Here is a 20,878-nt window from a genome sequence, read left to right on the forward strand (position 1 = left end):
CAGCGTTGGCATACAAAACAGCCCTCCACCTCTCATCCCTGCAATTCTAGAGCAATCTCATCTCTATTGCTGAATTCAGCCTGGGCCAAAAAGATAGAGACAAACTTTATGGAAATCATACAATTGCAGCAAAGATGATTAAATTACTGACTTGGGAATGATTAACCAGTCCCTTCATAGCAGTTTTAAACAATGACAAAGAGGAGACTAAAATGCCAAAGAATGACCATCCACACAAGCTTGAGGGACATATCCTAACACTAGAGACAGTGAGAAATTGATTAAGTTTATTGACAGCAGGCTGAAAAGGAATAAAGAGGGGGAAATGATGCTGAGTATCTGAAGAAATTACTTAAGTGAAATCCAATGCAGGGAATCAAAGGAACACTTGTCATATGAAAAAATAAGGCAGGAAGAAGCACAAAAAAAACACTGAAAGCAAGAATGCTGCCAGCAGCAAGATGTCCAACAACCCTGATGAGGAAGAAAAGAGCCTGCTCTGCCTTTCTTCTCAGCATCTCTACATTTTGCTGTAGTGCATCCACATTAGAGACAATTAAAGGCTTTTGCTTTTGAAAAAATATTACTCCATCCTTCCTCCCCATGCCATCAGCTGCTGGTGGTGATTATTCCTCAGTGTGAAGACTGCTTCTCACACACTGATTTCTAATTCCTCCATCTGCCAGAAGTGTAATGAAAATGTAAATTAAAAAAAAATAATAATTTTCCTACTTGAAAGGTTCATAGGTCTTCTATGTTTCATATCGTTCTCTCAGTCTTTAGGTCACCTGTGCCCTGCTGTACCAAGTGAAATGTCAGTGAATGTATAGACTGCCATCACAGATAATAATCCAACACTTTGGGATTATGGACACAGTGCTATCCAGAAAATATTAGAAAGAAAGGAGCTATAGTATTAGAATTCCTTAGCCTCTCTCTCAAGCATCTGTCCATTTTGAATGTAAAGGAAAAACAGTTCAACTACAAAACCAAACCAACAGAAACCACCAACAACCACACAAACCCTCCCCAAAAAAGAACAAAAAAAAAACCCAAACCAAAAATCCCCCAACCAACCAAACCTACTAGAAATTCATAATTTAGTTCAATTTAGTTATTCACTAAAATCCAAAAGGTGTCTTTGCTTGTAGAAACAACAGTTGGGTTGGCACAGAATTTTTCATCCATTTTTTTCTATAGAATTTATATAATGACTCGAAGTGGATAATTTTTACCTAGATTACTTCTTGGAAGAAATACTATGCAGATTTAAATAAAGCCTTTAAGTGTACAGTTTATGCACCTCTCCAGACTTGCAATAACCAAAGTTATTCAATATTACTGTTTAGCTCAAAATACAGCTGGGGAATAAAAAGTATTTTTATTATGGAAGGTAAAAGTGTTAATACACCTGCATGTTCTAAATGATCCATTGTGAATTTAAAAGTGAATTTCAAGACTAAATATAACCTTTAAAAGATTTTTTTTTTTCTACATGAATTTTATTAATTCAGAGTGGATTGGGAAAAATACCCAGTTTTGAACATAAGCAAGAAAGAAAAAAATCTACTTGGTTCATTTCAGGTAAACCCTAAACATTTACCCATATTTTGAGTTAGAGATTTAGGTGATTCACTGACTTCTGTCTCAGTTTCTCCAGTGCCCCATGAAGGTAGCAATATATAAGTGTCATTTACTGAACAAATCCTCTTTGTCAAAGACTTTAATAGTGAAACTTTCTATTAGTGCTGCTTCTCTGTGTCATTACTCTTCTCTATCTACCAGATGTGCACATCTCTATAAACTCAAACAGGGGAATAATCCTCTCTCCAAACTCTGCGCTGTGCCATGGAAGACACTCAGTTTTCATTCATGTCTTTGCTGTTCTGTCAAAATTAATTTGATGGGAGAAATTCAGCTAGAACTGAATTAAAGCTAACAAAGAAAGGATTCTGCCACCAAAAGCAGCTATACAGCTGAGACAGATATCCCCTAGTCCCTCCACAGATTTAAACCTATCTTCCCTGCAGGGGAGACTAGGAAGCATTAAAGCAGCATTAAAAAAAATAATTAGAGAAGGCCCCTTTTTTCTGTAATAGTGAGGAAATCAAGCAGGTTGCTGCAGTCTTTAGCACTGTTCACCTTTGATTTTTCCTTGTTGGCACACAGTAATATTACCTGCAGCTACTGGAGAGAAGAGAAACTCTGAATGGGACTCCAGGAAAGGGAAAAGAAGAAGCCAGGCAGGGCCTTCATGGGACTTCTTGCTTAAGGCTGTGCCCTAAACACACAAGAAAGTTTCACATCCTTCCCCCACTTCTTGGATGAGGATGCTGTGAGTAAAATCTCCACCTCTGTTTTGCCCCACACCTGCTGAGCCACCAGATCTGAGCTGAGCATGGTAGGAGCTAAAGGGATCAACCCTCAGCTGCTGCTGATTGAGTCAGAGACCTCAGGAGGGGTCTCAGTTATGGTTCCCAGAGTTAAAAACTCTTGAACTCTGCATCCAAGCTCAGAATCCTCAGTGACACATAAAATCCAACCCTGGAATTCAGGTAGAGAGGAATAAGTAAAACAGGTAAAACATAACTTGTTTTCACATAGACAACAGCCAGTGGGTAAAAATGAGATTTCAGTGCTTTACTGGGGAGACAGGACCCATCAGCAAGATTTGCTCCCTGCCAGGAGCAAGGAAAACCCTGCCTAGGGTTTGTGACACTGTGTATGGCTGTGTTACCAACCACTGGTGTTACAAACCATTCTGTTCCCAGAACTGCACCCAAAACTATTATCTAGATGATAAAATCTTGGCAATATCTTATTAAAACTTTTTCTTGTGACAGGAGAATTTTCTGGTAATCCAAAAGAAGAGCAATTCACTTGATTAAAGATAAATTGGTAAGTGTAAATGACAGAACTGTTTTGCCATGAACATCAGGATGCATCCCCAATCAATAACACCAGGACAGAATTGCAGCTTAAGGGTAGGAATTTACTAGTTGTAGGAAAGCACATCATTAAATCCTACATAAGTCTACAGATTCTGAAGCAGAGAGACAAGGAGAATGGCCAACCTGAGGCTTTGTAGATTGTGCTACCCTTGTCAGTCATTTGGTGCTCTCTTTCATTTAATCAAAATACAGATGAAGATCTTGGTCTCAGAAGCTGGAACTAACAGCCAGTGAAATAACAGCTGTTTATTAAAATTACACCAGGTTTCACTTTAATGCTTTCCTTCATAGCAGCAGACATTAAAAATCCTTAATTACTTAGTTGAACTTTTAGTATTTTCTAAGTGTTTCTCATATCTAACTGCAAAGAGAATCCAGGCCTTTTACCTCCAGCATAATATGGGGATTAGACAGGTCTGACTACTGATAATTAGGATTTTAGCATTTCACCTCTAGATTAGTGTTTCAAACTTGGATGAGGTTGATATTGAATAAAAGTGATTTCCATCAGCTGGCTGCTCAGTGACCTCTAAGAAATATTACAAGTTGGTAGTGGACAGGTGTCTGTATGATTAAAATACACTTTGCAAGCACAGTTGGCACCCTGGAATTTCCTTATTATGAATCTATAATCTGCTGCCCCCAGCTCATAAATTCAAAGTATTCAGGGGCACTGAGATGTCCTTTAAAAACAAGGAGGATACAGTGGTTTTTGCTAATCTCACAAAGTAACTCTGCTCCTAGAGCAATTTTGAGTGCCTGGACAAATGCTTTTGTGACTGCAAAGATTATCAATCACATTATTAAAACTCATTAATTATATGTTAGGTACCAACATTAAAAATCAAATAAAAACCTAAAGTGCTGTAGGTTCTCTAGCAAAATCTCACAGCCAGCACCATGTATGGTGTTGACTGCAAAGAGAAAAATACACAACAAAGTAGAATGATGCAGGGTGCCCTACATACGCATGAACCAACATTAATTGAATCAATATTCCCAGACATCCACAGAGAACAAGTATTTTTGGTAGTAAAATATGCTAAAAGGTTTTTGGCAGGAGAAGGTGAGCCCAACCTCAAAATGAGGTGGTTCTCTGGCTAGGAATCAAGGAAACAGCTTTGTGCTTGAGCAGGATTTGGGGGATGGGCTGGGGAAACACCCCAATACTTTACAGCTTTTGAATAACCAAGCCCATATTCAAGCCTCAAGCTTTTAACCTGTTTCTCTTTAACTCATTCAGAGATTTTGTCCAAGAACACGTGAGAAAATATTTTCCATTAATTTTCCTTCTTGTTACACCAATTCAAAACAATGCAGCTTGAGACAGATGCAGCTGCATAGAACTGAGAGACTTTCCAAGATTATCATGGAAGATTTTGTGGACTTACCACTTGCTGGCATCTGTGTCAATGAAAGAAAGTAGGAAAACCTTGTACAGAATCCAAAAAAAAGGGAAGGACACTTAGGTAGAATCAGCCTCTGTCAGTTTGAATACAAGTGCAAGATGTTTTGCCTCTCTGAAAAGGAACATTGTTTGGTCTGGCCCTGTTCAAGATGCTATAAGATTTATAAGAGAATAAAGCAACAGCTTTCAAGCTTGGCACTGTTGTGCTGTAAGGGAAGGACTGTGGATCCATCCAAGAAGAGAGCCCTCACCTCAACATGGGAACAAAACACAGGAAAGATTAATTAGCTCAGGAACAGATTAATCTTCATTTTGTGAAAAAGCAAGAGAGATGAACCACATTTAAAAAAAAAAACAAAACACCAATTTGCTAATGATCCTACTAGGAAAGTCCTACTAGACATTTCCTCCTAGAAATTTTCTTCTTAAACTGATTTTCTTGGTCACTAATTTCCTCTGCAAGTGGCAACTGAAATACAGGGACAACAAAACCACTGCTAAGCAACTCTCAGTATTTACCCCTCAAGTCTCCAGTCTAAATCCATTAAAATGAGTCTGCATTTCACATGTTTTAGATGGAGTGGTTAAAAGGAAGAGGAAGAACAGGAAGGTGTGCAATCAAAGCAAGTCATCATGCACCTGTTTTTAACATATTTCTGTCACATTGTCCAGCAGAATAGCAATAACCTGCTCAAACTGAACCACAAACACAAAAAGTTAAAAACTGAAGACAGCACTGTTAACAAATTGCAGATGCAGGAGACTCATCCAGAAAGACCTCACAAATCAGCAATGAGAGGAAGAGAGAGCAAATCATGCAGAAACTATTTAATCAATGAGTAAAGACAATTATAACATCTGTTAATCTTTTGTGTAGGTTATAATTAGATGCTGTGGAGGAGTAGCCTTTAAGGGGGAGGCAGGGAATCCTTTAACATCTGCTAGAAGGGCAAACACTGTGCAATAAATGACTTTAAATACAATCAGCAAAATGAGAGCTGAGCAGAGTTCACAAAAGGCCTGTATAAAAGATTGTGGATAACAAAATATATTGCCAAAGGTCAACTCCTGCAGCACTAGAGCCTGAATAATGAGTTCTAGTTTATAGGCCACATCAAAAACAAATGTGATTGTACCTCTGAAAAACAATTCTTTTCTCATTTGTGTCATTATAGCAAAAGCACATGCTGCTGCTGTATATCACGTCAGCTTAATGACTTATTAGGGTTCTATCTATCAGCCTTGAACAATTTAGAATAAACAGGTAGGTGTGATGTATTTTAAAGGCCAGAATTGAGTCTGATTAGACTGACACAGAACTGCTCCTCACTGTAAAAGCGATGTGATTCTGATTTTAAATAATTAATCATTCAATAGCTTCTAAAAGATCTAATTATTTACTCATTTTGCTGTTGAAAACAACCATATGCTTTAAGCTGTTCCTCACTGAAAATGTGAGTCCAAGAGGGAGGTATTTTATCCAGTTTAACACAGCCCTCTACTGGCAAAATAACCCCCCAAAATCTTACCTCTCTCTACTATTTTGTCAGATCATTTCAGAGGAGCAGGAAAAAAAATCCTACATTTCACAGCAGTTACACCAAATCTTAGAAGACAGAGTAGATCAGAGTTTTAGGACTTTGCATAAATTAAGTCATCACTTAATCTCTCCAGAATTCCCTTGAGGAGAGCATTACTTCCTTTCACCCACCAGATGCAGCTCTGGCCATCAACAGAGCACTGAAGAAACAAGCCAAGTGCTCATATCTGGAGGAGTAAGTAATTTTAGAAACAAATGCAATCCTTCCACTTGTGTCAAGTTGTGCTCTGCTCCTCAAGGATTGCCACTGATCCCCCACAGGACTGATGCACACATATGATTTCAGTTTGCACAATTAGGTAATACTTAGTATAGGGAAACAAGCATAATAGAGCCCAGCTGCCAAAAGGATACTGTTTGAAATACAAATGCTAACTACTACCAAGAGGGAGTTCACTGCAAAAGAATTCCTGCTTCCTTCTTTTCTCCACCATTGCTGAAAATCCACAGTGGTGATTCAATACAGCTTCAATCAAAGTGAAGCAGACAATGAAATTCGCCTCTGTTGTTGCATGTGGCAATTAACTCTTCCTATTTGTATTATGTCTGAGCAACAAAGAAACAAAAGGATATGGTAAAGTATTGAATTTAACAATTTAGATAACGATGAATTATAATAATCAATTAGCATTGTCAAAGAAAATAATTTGTGACACGCATTTGATTCTGTCCAGACCCATTGTGTGCACACACTATCCAATGCTGGTTTGGCTCTGGAAAACAAATAGGGTTGTCCTGTGGAAAGCTTATCAAACATGCAGTTTAACAGTGGCATTTGTTCTTACTGTGTGTCAATATTAATAGGCCATATTTCAGCAACATAATTTTTATCCACTGCTTTATAATCCAACCTGCTTTTCAGGGTCTGCATCATTCAGAGCCCATAGACAATGTCACAACCCATTTCCAGAAGCCATTGCTGCTGTACAAACCCCGTTTATCTGATCCACCTGAATGCCAAGCAATGGGCACATAAAAGATTTCCCACTGTTTTTCACATAATAGCTATCTAACTTTTCATCCTGAAATCATGACTAATTCATGTAACCATCAGGGGAAACCTAATGTAATTCAGGTTCCTGCATGCTGCACAAGTGATATCAGCAGACAGTACAGAACAGAGCATTACAAGTGTTAATGGCTCATGTTCTATTTACATTGTACATTTATCCTGGTTTAGTAATAAAACAGCATATTACATGCTTTAACTTCTGAAGGTATTCTGGCAGCGTTGGCAAGGATTTTTCTTCAGCATAGCTGCAGCAGTGCCAGGAGCTGAACACGTGCAGAGCCACACACGAGCTGCAGAGCATCCTGCTGGATCTGGCCCTGCTGCACCGTGCTGAGCTCCTCAGCCAGCTGAGCTTCCCTTTGACACCTTTGTTCCTTGTCTTTTATCCAACCCCAGTCCCACTTGTCAGACGATTACAGGCTGGAGTCTGCTCTTATTCCATTTCTTTTCAGATGGTGAGAAAGCCCAAAGAATTGACATTCTCTTGGCAATTGTCCCTTTTAATGCCATCCCAGAATATTATCAGATTATTCTCTGTGTCCTTGGGCAGATTTCTCAGGAAAAAATCCAACCAGGGGATCCCCTGGCTGAAAAGTGAGCTCAATCTATATCCTAATTTGCTACATTGGTATATAAGAAAGAACATGTAAATGTGAGAGGGAAAATGAAAAAGAGGAAAAGGAAAATTGGATGCCCACGGGCTCATCAGGTTTTGAGAGTCTGCTTCTGCTTTTAAGGGAATTAACTGAAGATTAGCTCATGACTAAAGTAGAATTGTACCCTCCTGCTTTACAATTACTCAGGCAGGATTTCTACATCCATAAATCTAAGCTCCCCAAACACTTATACACAATTCATGTACACATGTACAAAAACAATACCATAGGAATCCACAAAGTCTTCTTTAAAAGCAGTAAAAATCACATTTTTCAGATTTTAGAATTTGCATGTAAAATTAAAGTGAGAAAGACAAACGGAACCCAAGTAGGGTTTCTTATTCTAATTTTGTTCTAATTATTTTGAAGATTTCAAAGGCATTTATTTGCCAACAATATCTGAAACTTTGCAGCTGTAAATTATCAGTTCACAACAGCAGATCATTATTATATAATATGTTATAACAAGGTGAGAGAGGAACGACTGGCTCTCGGGAGTGGATGGAAAGGGCTCAAACCCATTCCATCTCCCCAAAGGAAAACCTCTATCACAACTCCCTGCTCTTCACTCCCACATTTGGTGGAAGCTTCTGAGCTACAAAAACATCTTTTAAAGACCATATCAACTTTTTTAATAAATTTATGAAAAATGAGGATGAACACCTGAGGAATAAAAATCTGCTCTTATTTACATGGCCATTTGAAACACCAGAAGCCTTTGCTATTCCCACAATATTAATGCAGAGCTAAATTTAGGTTTGTTCCCCCCACCCCCCAGGAGATTATGCTTCCATTGCAAAGACAGAACAACAGCTCCTGAATTGCTCAGTATCTTGACATGCCAAGCCACATTATAGTATCAAAAAAGAAGAGCTGGACAGTTTTGATCTGCTGTAGAAACAGGGTCATTTGAGAGGGGCATCTGCAGTTGTAGCCCTTCTGACCTTAATAAGAAGCCAAAAAAAAAAAAAAATCTGTTGCTGGGTGGGACTGAAAGGCCTTCTAAACAAAGTCAGTAGCAAGCAAACCAAACCAAAATAAATAGTGCTGATAATTCATGAGGAATCCTCTAATTCCTATCTGATTGATTTGTACTGACTTACCCTCATACACTTGCCAATCATAATTTTCTGATTTCAGTCCTCAGAAATGTGCTTTGTCTTCACAAAGACAGATCATTAAACAAAGGTAAACAGTAATAAAAAGTTCCTCATACACAGTACTGTGATTAGGTTACATCCTAGAAAAAGCCACTACAACTGAAATTACAGTAATTTAGAATGGGCTTCTGGTGAAAGATTGAAATGAGAAGCAAAGAGACCTGGAGCTTGTTACCAGCTTTTGAAGTGGGCAAACTAAATTTTAATAAACCACATCTATGGACCAGTTTACTCCTTTGCCAAACACAGATAATTCCATGCCAATCACAGCTAGTTGTCCTGAAAATTAGTTAACCTCTGGTCAGAAGCACAGTTGTGTCCCACAAACAGCAGGCAGCACAGAAAGTTTTTTCACAGCAGCTACCAGAATGCTAGTTTATCTGCTCTGATAGTTCAGGATGTGATGGGATTCCTAACATAAACACTCAAAACAAAAATTACAGTTTCTCATATAATTGAGAATTATTCTATCCAAAAAGCTATCAGATTTCAAAGGACTGTAGGAGTCTCTCTTTTAAACTTATACACCTCCAAAACTTGAACAGGAGCTAAAAGTGAAAAATAATCAAGTCCTTTTTTAAATAAATGCCTGCATATGAAACAAAATTTTTAAATAAAACTGTACTAAAACCTACAAGGAATTTATATTAAAAATTCAAAATAATCTTGAATATTAAAATAAATATAACTAAATTACAAGAGAACAATCTTCAGACAGCCCAGGTTTTGTTCAGTTAATGACAGCACTCAGGAAACTAAGAATCTTAAAGTTTCATCACTTAAATTAAGAGAGAGCCACTTCAGTGTAATCTCATACAAACAAAAGCCAGAATGAAGTTTTCATTTGTCCTAACTGCAGTCAGATGCATGGCTGTAACTACTCCTAACAACTACATACTTGCCGCTCTTTCAATTAAAACAAAACTACAAACAGCAATGCTGACACACTTCTAGAGAAAATAAGCTTTACAATGATGATAAAAAACACCAAAACAGCAAAAGCCTTACTTGCAGCAGTTCAGTCAAAACATGCCAGCCCTGGAGAGCTCAGAACCGTAAGAAGTCTTTGCAGTCCAGAAATTCTCTTGAGTTTATCCAGTGTTTATTTACCAAGCTTTAAAAGTCTGTGGTTAGAAGAACAGAGTTAGCTTTCTACACCCTCCACAGCACCAAAGTCCTTCAGTAACAGCAGACATGAAGTTTGCTGATAGTTGGGTTTGCTGCTGCTATGTAGTTGCTCAGTACTTGTAAATACAAGCTCTGTGGACAAAGTCCCAAATGACATCACAGGCAGCTGCTTATTGTTGAGTCTTTATTAACCGACTGTCAAAAAAGAAAAGCGAGGAGGAAAGAAAAGCCCAAACTATCTTCCCTGCAGCACAATTTGCATCTTAGTAGGAGTTGCAGTGCTACACATATAAATACTTCTGTTTACTCAACTGATGTTTTTCTAGAATGAATAAACAGTGTTTGCAGGGAAAGCAGAAAAGTAAAAACTTAAACAGCTTCACTAGTGAAGTGCACAGGGAGAAAAAAAAAAATATTTCAATGCTACCTTTTTCACAATTTATCACTGAATTCTCCTAATTATTTTGTTTATTTAACAATAGGAGTGCAATCCTGCCTGGATTTCAAAGCCCAGACCAGAGAACATTAGTAGGTCAAAATGAAAGTTTTGACTCATTCAAAATTTGAAAAGTTACAGAATTACAAACTAAAATGTTTGCAATATTTAAGACAGCTCAACTTAAGTAACAATGCATTGTGTAAAAGACCTCTCACTTTCCAAAGATGAAAATACAAGAAAGCAAGAAATAGGATCAAACAGAGTTATTCACAAGGTACTAAGGGCATAAATACTGACCTTTCCTTCTCAGAGGGGAGGTCCAAGACTGAGAAGAAGTGTGGAGCTGAAACACACACTCAGCTCCCACCGAGGCACAGGGTACTCACTGGAGAACTAGTCCAGCTCCTAATCTGAATCTCTGTCACAGAGCTCCTGCTGAAAGAGAGGGGCTGGGACTCTGTGCCTTGATTTCTCAGAAGTCAGTCCTTTCAAGTCAGAACTTCAAACGCTGAAAGAGCACCACCAAGGCTTGTGACAGACTGAGCTCTCTTATCTGTGCACGTTTCCACACGAAGAGGTTCAATATTGGAAACACCTGGCCACTCATCTAAACACCCTAAACTGTTCCACAAACAACAAAACAAGCGAAACTTGAGCTCAGGGATGAGCGGAAGCCAAGTTTTCACTACTTTTTTTAATTGCTACACATAAAAGCCTCAACCCAAATTCTGCCTGTATTTACAGAGAGAAAACCAATCTTGGGTCAGATCCTTAGCTGCTGTAAATCAGGCTAGATGCAATTACACACCTGAACAAGAGCAGTCAGCTGCAAGCTGAAATCCTGCTTTTAGCCTGAAAGAGTGCCATTAAAAACATTTGTGTGACCTTAATAACAGAGTGCCTGATTTTCCTGGTGCTTGCCTTGAGTGGCAGCAATACCCTGCTGACACAGTGGTGCTGAGTCCATTGCAACTGCTCCTGTAGGAAATTGCTACCTCTGCCGCTTTCTGCCTCAAAAATATAAGTTTGTGCTTTTGATGGAGATCTTTTGTAAATTCCCTACATTTATTCCTGTGGCTAATCAGCCTGTAGCATACAAGAAGCACCACACTGTGTAACTCTGGGTTATATTTACCTCCCTGGCTCAAACACACAGGGCTGTGTTGCTCTTCCATTGCACTCAGCAAGGTTTTATATCTTGCTCATTAAGAGCTTGCCAGTCTGATCTAGGAAGTCTTCAAAATACTTTGAGGATGAAGCGGGCTATGGGAGTAATAAGTACTAACACATAATATTGAATCAGATCAATTTCAAACCATAGAGCTTTAGTTCCAGCTCCACAAGTGCCATTTAAGCAAACATGAACAAGGGCCTGTGCTTGGATACACAGCTCCATAAGACTTCAGCTCTTTCCATGAGAAACAAGCCCATGAGATCAGCAGAAGAGTTACATTTTGCTTAAGTCTGTCACAGATTAATAGTGTGCTTTCTCAGACAAAGGATAAATTCATTTTTTCACCTGCCATTAGAAGTAGTTATAAAATTTCAAAACACAGGTTATATTCTCTTGATGAGAAAATTGTCTTTCTCCGAGACACTAATGCAGACAAATAAATGTAGATGAATGGCAGAGAGTATGGAGTCATAAAAGAAGGAAACCACTAGTTTAATTGAAAAAGCCAAGTCTTAAGGAAATAAAAAAGGACGAGCCTTAAGGAAAATTGCAGCCTGTTGCCAGGAAGAACTTATATTATTTAGCAAAATTTAGCACTTACAAAATTTCCTAGGGTATGTCAATGCATTTCCAGGCTAAGGACACCTGAGTGAGCAGGACCAGGACAGCACACACACACCTCACATCTCTCTGGTCAGGCAGCACTTGCAGAGGCATTGACTTGAGTTGCCTGAAAGCAATTTTTTGGGGTTTTTCAGAAGTGGTGGTTATTGTAAAAATAAATGCACAGCAAAATGACTACTGAGATTTGTGGGTTTAACCAGTGAGTTATTCTTCCCAAGAGGAGAATTGCCATGAGGGTGGACAAACAGATTTTGCATTCTTCAAATTGCAGCACTTATTAAGGGAGTGGCCATTAGCTCACCCTGTCAGTGCACTTATCCATCTAATTTCTATTCTAAGTCATAAGATATAGCTGCTGGCTGTGCAGATATAGCTTATTTTTGGCAGGAATGCCACAGCTTTTGCTAGAACAAAATTAACAGCAGAATTCAGTCCTTGACTAGCTGCAGGTTGAGTGAAAAGATAAAGTCAAAGTCATGAGTGCAGTCATTGCTCCTGGTCTGATATGCAGTAGGCTGAACTGATTCTTGTATCTGAGGAAATAATTCAGCTTTGTACTGTCTCATTTTTGATGAGCAGACAGGTAAGATGAGACATTACAAACTGATCTAAGCACACACAGATATTAGAAAAACTTGTCAATTAACCTTTTGCAGTATGGCCAGGATCTCTCAAAGACCCCGTGTCTCATACTAACACAAAATACATACTGTTTCAGGTTCACTGTCCACATTTGACTCCACTTTGCTATTAACTTAGAAAGTTCTTCCTCAGTGAAGAACCCAAAACAAGGACATCTTCTTGGAAAATGCAACAGTTGGCTGGGATTGAATCACCTAAACTGCACCTTTAGTGACACACGCAGGAATCCCTGAACCTGTGATGTGCTTGCTCACTTCTTACCAGCTAAGGAGCAAAAAACAGCTGGGACCCAGGTGTCTCAAGGTTTAGTCTCTCATCACAGACCCCTAAAGCTGCAGCAGAGGTGATCAGCCCCACAGCCTGAAGAGTTAAAAGGTAGGTAGGAAGGGCTAAGAGCATTTTCCCTGAGGGATGTCCCACTGTCCTGAGAGTCCTGTGTGATTTGGTGCAGCTTCAGAAAACCTGCCCATGTAAAAACCTTGTTTTACTCTCTAACTGCTGTTGGGGCAAGGACACACAGGCTAAAGAGCAATTTAGTCTAGGACAAAAATTGAAGGGCATTAAAATCCCAACATATTGTAATATGATAGAATATAAATCCTAAACTGTTATATTTTTATCCCACAGCAAATACTTAGATCTCTGGAGTGCAAATTAAAAAAAAAAAAAAGTTAAAAATATTGTAGGCTGCAGAATTTGTCCTCTTTGGAGTTACACATGATTGGAAGTGTTGAGCTGGTTCCTAAAATATCATGGAAATTTCTCCAGTGTTCCGAAGAGCAAAATGTTACCAACACATTTAAGTATGTCTTACAAAACATGTGCCTACAAAGATGTGAAGTGTCACAAGTCAACAGAGTAAACACTTTCCTGGGGTAGTTGGCCAAGCAGATAAACAACTGGCAAGTTGAAATAAATGGAGAAAATAAAAGGAAGAGTGTGAGGGCAGTATATGAATCTCCTCAGATACTCACTATCAAAAGTTGGCCTTCAGTTGAAGCAGTTTGATCAGGTTGGTAAGCTTTTGATTACAAAGATATTTTGTTTTTTGACCTTGCTAGGTGATTTTTCAAAGCTTTTTACCTCCCCTGCATGTCAAGAATAGTGAAAAGGTCCTTAGAAAAGGCAGGGTTTTACTGCTAGAACAAACAATAGCTCTCTCTTCTGTCACATTTATGAATTTAAGCTTCAGAGAAAGCAGCAAATAACATATAACAACAGTAACTGTGTTCAGGTTGGCCATTCTGCCACATGCAGGGTTGGGGATGTCATCAGTCTGGTTTGTCCTTGCCAGTTGTGCTCTCCATGCCTGGCACTGCCATGCTGCCCTCTCCAAGAGCTCCCAGACAGCTTCTGTGACACCCTACGTGCTCCTCAGTACCTGTCACTCCTGCAGCTAAAATGTATTCTATTCTACCTCCTGGAAGAGCACCTTTATATGGAAACATTTACTCTAGCTGACATCCCACACTATGGGAAATCCTGTCCTTAAGTGCCATGATGAAGCCTTGACACCTGATTCCGACACATAGGAAAAAGAAAGTCTAAAATGAAATGTTTAATCTAACCTTTTCAGACGAGCTGAGAGCTAAAATGAGCATATACAATTCTTCCTGCCACAGCAGTGATTTGCAATCAATTTCTAAGTCTTTTTCACTTCCATAATTTTTGCTTCAGTAGAATTCTATGAAAAGCATTCATTGGAGAAAATTGATAGGATGTCTTTAAAGGACATTACCTTTCACTACAAATTGCCTCATTGTAAAATACAATATTAAGCAAATCATAAAAAGTTTGTTTTGAGTGTTTGCCACTTGAAACTAGAAGAAATGGTCAGAAACTGGATTTTGGAATTACAAGGGAACTCAGAAATACTGTAAATATGGTTGCAAAATATAAGTACACATAGGAATGGCTCTCCTTAGTTCCATAGGTTATCATTATTCCTTCTTTGCCTTTCCTGTTGCTTCTGGAATCAAAGAATTGATTCAACCACCAGTGACCTTATCCAGAATTAACTGAAATCAATGGCATTAGTGGATTCTGGAGCAGGCCCAAAACCAATGCATGTCCAAGGGCTTTTGTATATCCTTAATCACACGAGTAAGCCTCTGCAATTTCAGATTCCAGTGGATCCCATCATGAAATCAGTTCTGCAGTGTTTAACTTCACATATGGACAGGGGTCCCCTGCTGGATATTGAAAGTGGTCCCTATTATGAGGAGCAGGTTATTCCCATAATCTATTTCTGATGAAAGCATGTATTTGTACAGGTGTCAGTGATCCAGCAGGGCTGGCAGCTCATGGAAGGCTGACTAATTTGCACTCTCCTGCTGCCTCTTCGGACATGTCGCTGTGTGTCAGCAGCAGAGGTAGCGGCTTGTGAAACACACATTCCTCTGATGCAAGCATCTGGCTTCTTGGCAGCCAAGTCGTGACAGGTTCTGCGGCAGCTGGGATGGCCCCATGCTCTTTCAGATGGTTAAATAGTCTTGTTTTTCAGCCTAGCTGTTTGTTTTCCTGCTGCACTCCTGGATGGAAGCCCATTCGCCCTTTTAATCAATGAACTGGCCGTTGGATGGGAGTAATCAGCCACATTTCTGTGCATGTCAGAGCAGAGATTTTTGCCCAGAGATTGCCAGCCCTACAGCCCTGTGCTCTTAACTTAACCTTGCTTAACCCTGTCCTGCTTCATCCTGACACCTAACACACCAGAGGAAGGATTGTCTTCCCAAACTGAGAGCAAACACTGGAACAGCATTCTTCATCCCTTAGTCATAGGATTTCCTGGATTTCACGGCTCCTGCTTTGTACAGGAGATGGTATTCAGATCAAATGAGAAATACAATTTATTTATTTCAGATGGCTTTATAAATTGTCCTCCCATGTGCATGCACCAGATGGAGATAAGGATCTGGCTGCAAGGTTTAGCCTTACACTGTGTTGTAGCAGCACATCAGATTATTGAGGGAAAAAATCTTCAGAAAAGATTCCATAAATCTGAAATAAATTTTATTTAAATTGCCTTTAAACATATTATGCAAATCCACAACATAACGAGCAGTTCCAAGTAATTCCCTCCAATAAATGAACACATGGCACTACAACACCAAATGTGATAATGCAGCATTAAAAAGGAGTTCTCTCAGGGACACCACAAAAATCAAAAGCTGTCATCTGCCTCTCAGCCATTAGTAAGCCACCTCCACCTTTTCACTCTAAATGATAATCTGTCTCTCCTTTTTTCCTATGTACTGCTGCTTGTGGAGGGAAAATAAGAAGTGAACTGATTTGGACAGGCTACATTTTCCCCTGGCAGGGTTTTACTCTTCACTCTCGTGCTTGCCATATGAAACTCTTTTATGGGATGCAACTATTCTTATTTCTACACTCACCAGAAGAGAGAACATACACAAAAGGGCCAATTCCTGCCCCTGCCACAGAGAGAGGAGGAACCAAATCTTCCTGGCCTTCTCCCTTCATGTGTTCCATCGATAGCTTGATGAGGACCTGGTAACAACTGATCAGTCCTGTCACCCACCATTTGCCAAACTCACACACACACACGCTGTTAGTCAGTTCTAGTGGCCAAAATGATGCCTGTGAAAACAATACATCAGTGTCACCATGGGCTCCAACTACACCAGGCCACACATTTCCAGAATGACCATAACTAGGACTCAGCACCATCCTACCCTAAAGGAAGTCAGAAAACAACAGTCCCAAACCAGTCTGAGATACACTGCTATAATTTAAAATTGTCTTTGGGCCTTTCCATTCCACCTCCAAAGCAGGGCAGGCAAGAATTGCTTCCAGCAGATGATTTAGTAAATGACAGCTGTACCAATCTGCCTGATTTTAATACCATCTAATTCTATACTACGGCACACGATATAAATTGATAAAAACCCTGTCATTTTAATGAATGACTATTATCAAGAAGAGGCTATCTGAAATGCCAGTATTCTGGTCTCTTGACACCCATAAAATCTGCAGAAAGTTGATCCATGTCATAGGTAAAATGTCCTAGGGTTAAGCAGCTTGCTTAATGCCTAAGAAAAGACACCAACAGATTAAAGTCTAGGAATTAGTGCTCCCAACACTGACAGTGCAGCCCTGGACAACACCATGAATTCTCACTCAAAAGTAACTCAGTGCAAGTCCTCAGTCTCAGCTCTCCTCTGGAAAAAATCCTGGGCTGTAGAAAGCTGTACTAATAAACAGCACATGCACTAGGATTTCAGCAGTATGCTGTGATTAAATCTGTGAAATACAACAACTCATAACAACTAGCAAGACACTTTTCAGGATAAAAACCCAAAGTGTCTCTTTGCAAAAAAGATGATGGAAAAGTACAAAATTATTTTTGTGAGGAGAAAGGTTTCTTAGTCTTCCTGAAAAAAAAAGCTTCTCCATCCTGTTCCTGTGGATAGAAAAGGACAGGTATATCAAACAAAAGCTGTTCTGGATTACCACACTTCCTTCTCCACTACAGTGCTGAAGATTTTATTGCATGCTATAAACAGAGGAAAAACTCATCTTGTAGTCATATAAACACAGTGAACAACATAGAATAAGTATCAATTACTTTTGCAAGTTGTAGTGATAGCTTCAAACCCTGAGGATAGCTTCAAATGGTATGACAAAGACTTCAGTTAGATTAAAACATCAAAAGCAAACTAGCATTCAAAACCAAACAATTTCGTCTCTGCCGTGGAAGTTACAATAAATTTTCTGAACTGGCAGATTTCCCTCCTAGCTGTTCAGCTGTTCCTTTCCCACAGGTAAAATAAGTCAATCTGTTTGAGAAGACAATTTGCCACCCAGCTTACTTAATGCCACACATTAAAATTAAATGACTGACTAATTTTGTTGTCAAAGAGTTGTTTTAATGGGAATTCATGGTTAAAAGAAACAACCCCAATAGGGAAATAAAATCACATGATGCTGACTGCCATGTGAATTAGATATAAATAAAATAACTGTCCAACTTTTTTACCTTTTTTTACATGGAACTTTTCTCAAATCCTTCAACAGGTCCTTGACTATATTTCAGTCCCTGTTTACTTTAATCCCGTGATCCAACTTTGGCTCAGTGATGTTAGCATAAACACAAACATGACTAACAGAAAACAGAATATCTGTGATACATTTTTGCTCATCTGGAATTGAACATGACAAATTCTTGCAGCATCTAGCAAGCCAATGTGGCTGCATTTTCCATTCCCTTTATTCCAACATTAGTGGCTGTGGAAAGTGTGTGGCAGTGCTGGTGCTGGCTGTATTCACATCGTGCTCTGCAATGCTTTGCAGAGACATTTGAAGCAGCTTTAAATAAGTTACTTTGGTTCTGGAAAGCAATGTGGCCACCTTAGTTCCCTGTATGGAGCCCACCACAGGAAATATCCTTGGCAGAAGCCCATGGGAGGGTTACAGTGCTGCCCCAGCCCAGGGAGCAGGGTCAGAGCCAGCTCAGTATCTCCACACAATACTGCCCTATGACCACAGAATAGTAAAAGTGTTCATTTTGCTTTCAGAAAAAGGCAGGAAAATTCTTTATCTTCACAGTGTAAATCACAAGCTGAAAAGGCTTTCCTAGTCGTGGTGTGAGCTCATTTGATTCATCTCAGAACACCATTCTTAACTGAAAGAATTAAAGTCACTCTGAGGTTGAGTGCCACCTTTGAAATGGTCTGTGGGAGCATGAAGCAAGACTCACCCTTGCTTTTTGATCAAATGAAGGGCTAAAGCTCAGGCCACTTCACTGGCCTTTGCCTGGGAAGGGGCAGGAACCCGAGTGCACAGTGACCAGAGCTGCTGGGGTCTGCTCCACGTTCCCTTGATTTCAAACAATCTTAGCACTTCAGGTGAGCAACCCAAGCTATTTTCAAAGGCTAAGGGCCATGCTCTTAGCTTTCATACACTCATGGATAGACATGTATGAATAACAGGGATTAGCTGTCACTAGCCAGAACCATTTGTTTACAGTATTTGGAATATTCTGAAAATATGAAGCCTTTACAAGTTTAACAATTCTTGCTCTACTTTATGTTCCAGGTTACTTTGCTGAACGATTTGGGTCAAGTCTTGTGTGTTAACCTAGAGGTCAGTCATGGCAGACACCTGGAAAAGCTTCTCTGACATCTACCCTGCCCTGTAGCTGTTTCCTTATCCCTCCAAAATTACAGATACTGCAGTTCTCAGCATGCAGAAGTATATCTTACTCTATATGAATGGGTTTATCTGTTAGTATTGTTTATATGATGCCACAGGTAAATGGAGAATTTTGAAGAATTTTAAATAAGGCCCATTGTGCACATTATCTTAATTTCAGAGCTCTTCCAAATAATCCAGAAGTTTGGAAAAGAAAAATTTCTGCTGTGCTCTGGCTTTGGCACATGTCTTTTAACAGATGGAAATTATTGTTATGTAGCCTTAGGTCATATCAGGATCTCTTTTTGTTTCTGTAATGAGGCCCAATTAATACCTAGGACTTTCTGCCACTCAAAGGATTTTAAAATATCAGGATTTCAGCCAGAACTGTAATGCTGATGTGTGCTTTTATGATATAATCTAACTGTAATTACCCAAACCAATGTCAACATAATAGTCATTCTCATTCTATAGGAAACTTGGGTATTCTACTGCATCAAAAAAATGCTTACTCTAAAAGACTTTTCTCGTTCCCATTGCAGGGTCAGCATTCCACCTTATGTGAAGTATTGTTGCAAATTAGAGAAATTAGAGTAATTATATTGAGCTAGACAGTCTTTGGGCTGGTCTCCATGGAAGTTTTGCTCAAAATAAGACAGAACAGATGTCACTCTGTGCAGCCTTACCATGCAGCATTAGAAATATCTGCACTGAGAAGGGGTTTAGAATAGCTATTTTGAAGTGATTTACTAATTTTGTGGACAAAACCCTAAAGCCAGATTTCTATTTTTAGGGCTTATGCCTTTCAGAAGTTTGTACATAAAATGATAGCAATGAAAAACTTTGTTTACAAAAAAAATCACAGATTAATACTCAATTGCAGCTCATTCAGCATCCAGGACCTCCAGGTTACCACTACTCCTGAAAAACCTTGAAATTTTTTAACTTTTACTTGAGTATTAGAAGTTTGGACTGAATATGTAACAGTTCTGGGCAAATGATAAGATGACATTTAACTTTACAATTCAGCTTTTTCTCTTTTTCCATCTGCAGCACTGGGAACCTCCTGTAATACTCTCAGCATCTTTGCTGAATCCAATAGGACTGTTCAATAACTGTGGTTTCCAGCTGCTGCCCAACATACCTGAACATTTCCACCAAATTTAACATCCTGACCATCACACTTGAAACAGATTAAAACAGAATTAGATTGTCCAGATGCATTACAGAAGAGAAATTTACAACCAATTTACAATTTAAAACCAATTTACAACTGAATGTTAATAAAATACGGTGAAATTAATGTAAATAAGCTTGATATCTTCTTTCCTCTCCTCCTCTTCTCTCCTCAGAAATATTCAATGGCCAGATAATTGGCAAGATGAACAGTAAATGCCACTGTAACTTAACGGGGGCCATGTATCAGAAATGGTAAATATATTGACAGGAGTTGCTTTACTATTACATGGTATGATTTTTAAATATATATTTAATTACTACTGTCAGAAACTGTGATAAAAATAAGTTACTGAGTTGCATTTTTTCTACATGACAAATAAATGTAGGAATGTAGCATTCTCAAAGAACTGTTTGTACTAAGCACTGTATTTCCTCTCCACCCAGCAGAACTTCCAGAAGAACATCATATGAATTTTGCAAGTGTACCAAGGAGATAATAGTCACCACAGGCTGTAAAAACTGGAAGATCACAGACATGCAAGTATATGCAGGTGCTACAAGCAAACTTGTTTTCTTCCTGCCAAAAAGGCCTCTCTAATCTCCAAGCTAGTGAAAATGTCCTCACAGCTCCAATATTTTCCCTGCAGCCACAACAATTTTTTAAATACATATGCAGCCATTTGATTTTATCCCCTAGAAGGACAAACCCAGCAAGTGAGAATGTCCATCAACTCCCTCAAAGGCTACACACA

The 20,878-nt window shown here is 39.0% G+C and overlaps 1 protein-coding gene across 8 annotated transcripts in view; it reads right to left on the reverse strand.

Moving 5' to 3' along the window:
• NCKAP5 (NCK associated protein 5) overlaps nucleotides 1-20,878 on the reverse strand; it is a 380,845-nt gene that overhangs the window by 343,567 nt on the left and 16,400 nt on the right. For 3 of the 8 annotated variants that reach the window (XM_033064250.1, XM_033064251.1, XM_033064252.1), the window contains exon 1: nucleotides 9,796-10,007. The exons of 3 other annotated variants lie outside the window; for them this stretch is intronic. The gene's annotated coding sequence lies outside the window, so the exon portion shown is untranslated. Of the gene's footprint in view, nucleotides 1-9,795; nucleotides 10,008-10,651; nucleotides 10,718-20,878 lie in introns of those variants that run through there. 2 more of the 8 variants (XM_033064244.1, XM_033064247.2) reach the window with 2 other exon arrangements.

The sequence above is a fragment of the Catharus ustulatus genome, chromosome 7 (assembly GCF_009819885.2).
Source record: "Catharus ustulatus isolate bCatUst1 chromosome 7, bCatUst1.pri.v2, whole genome shotgun sequence".
Lineage (NCBI taxonomy): Eukaryota > Metazoa > Chordata > Aves > Passeriformes > Turdidae > Catharus > Catharus ustulatus.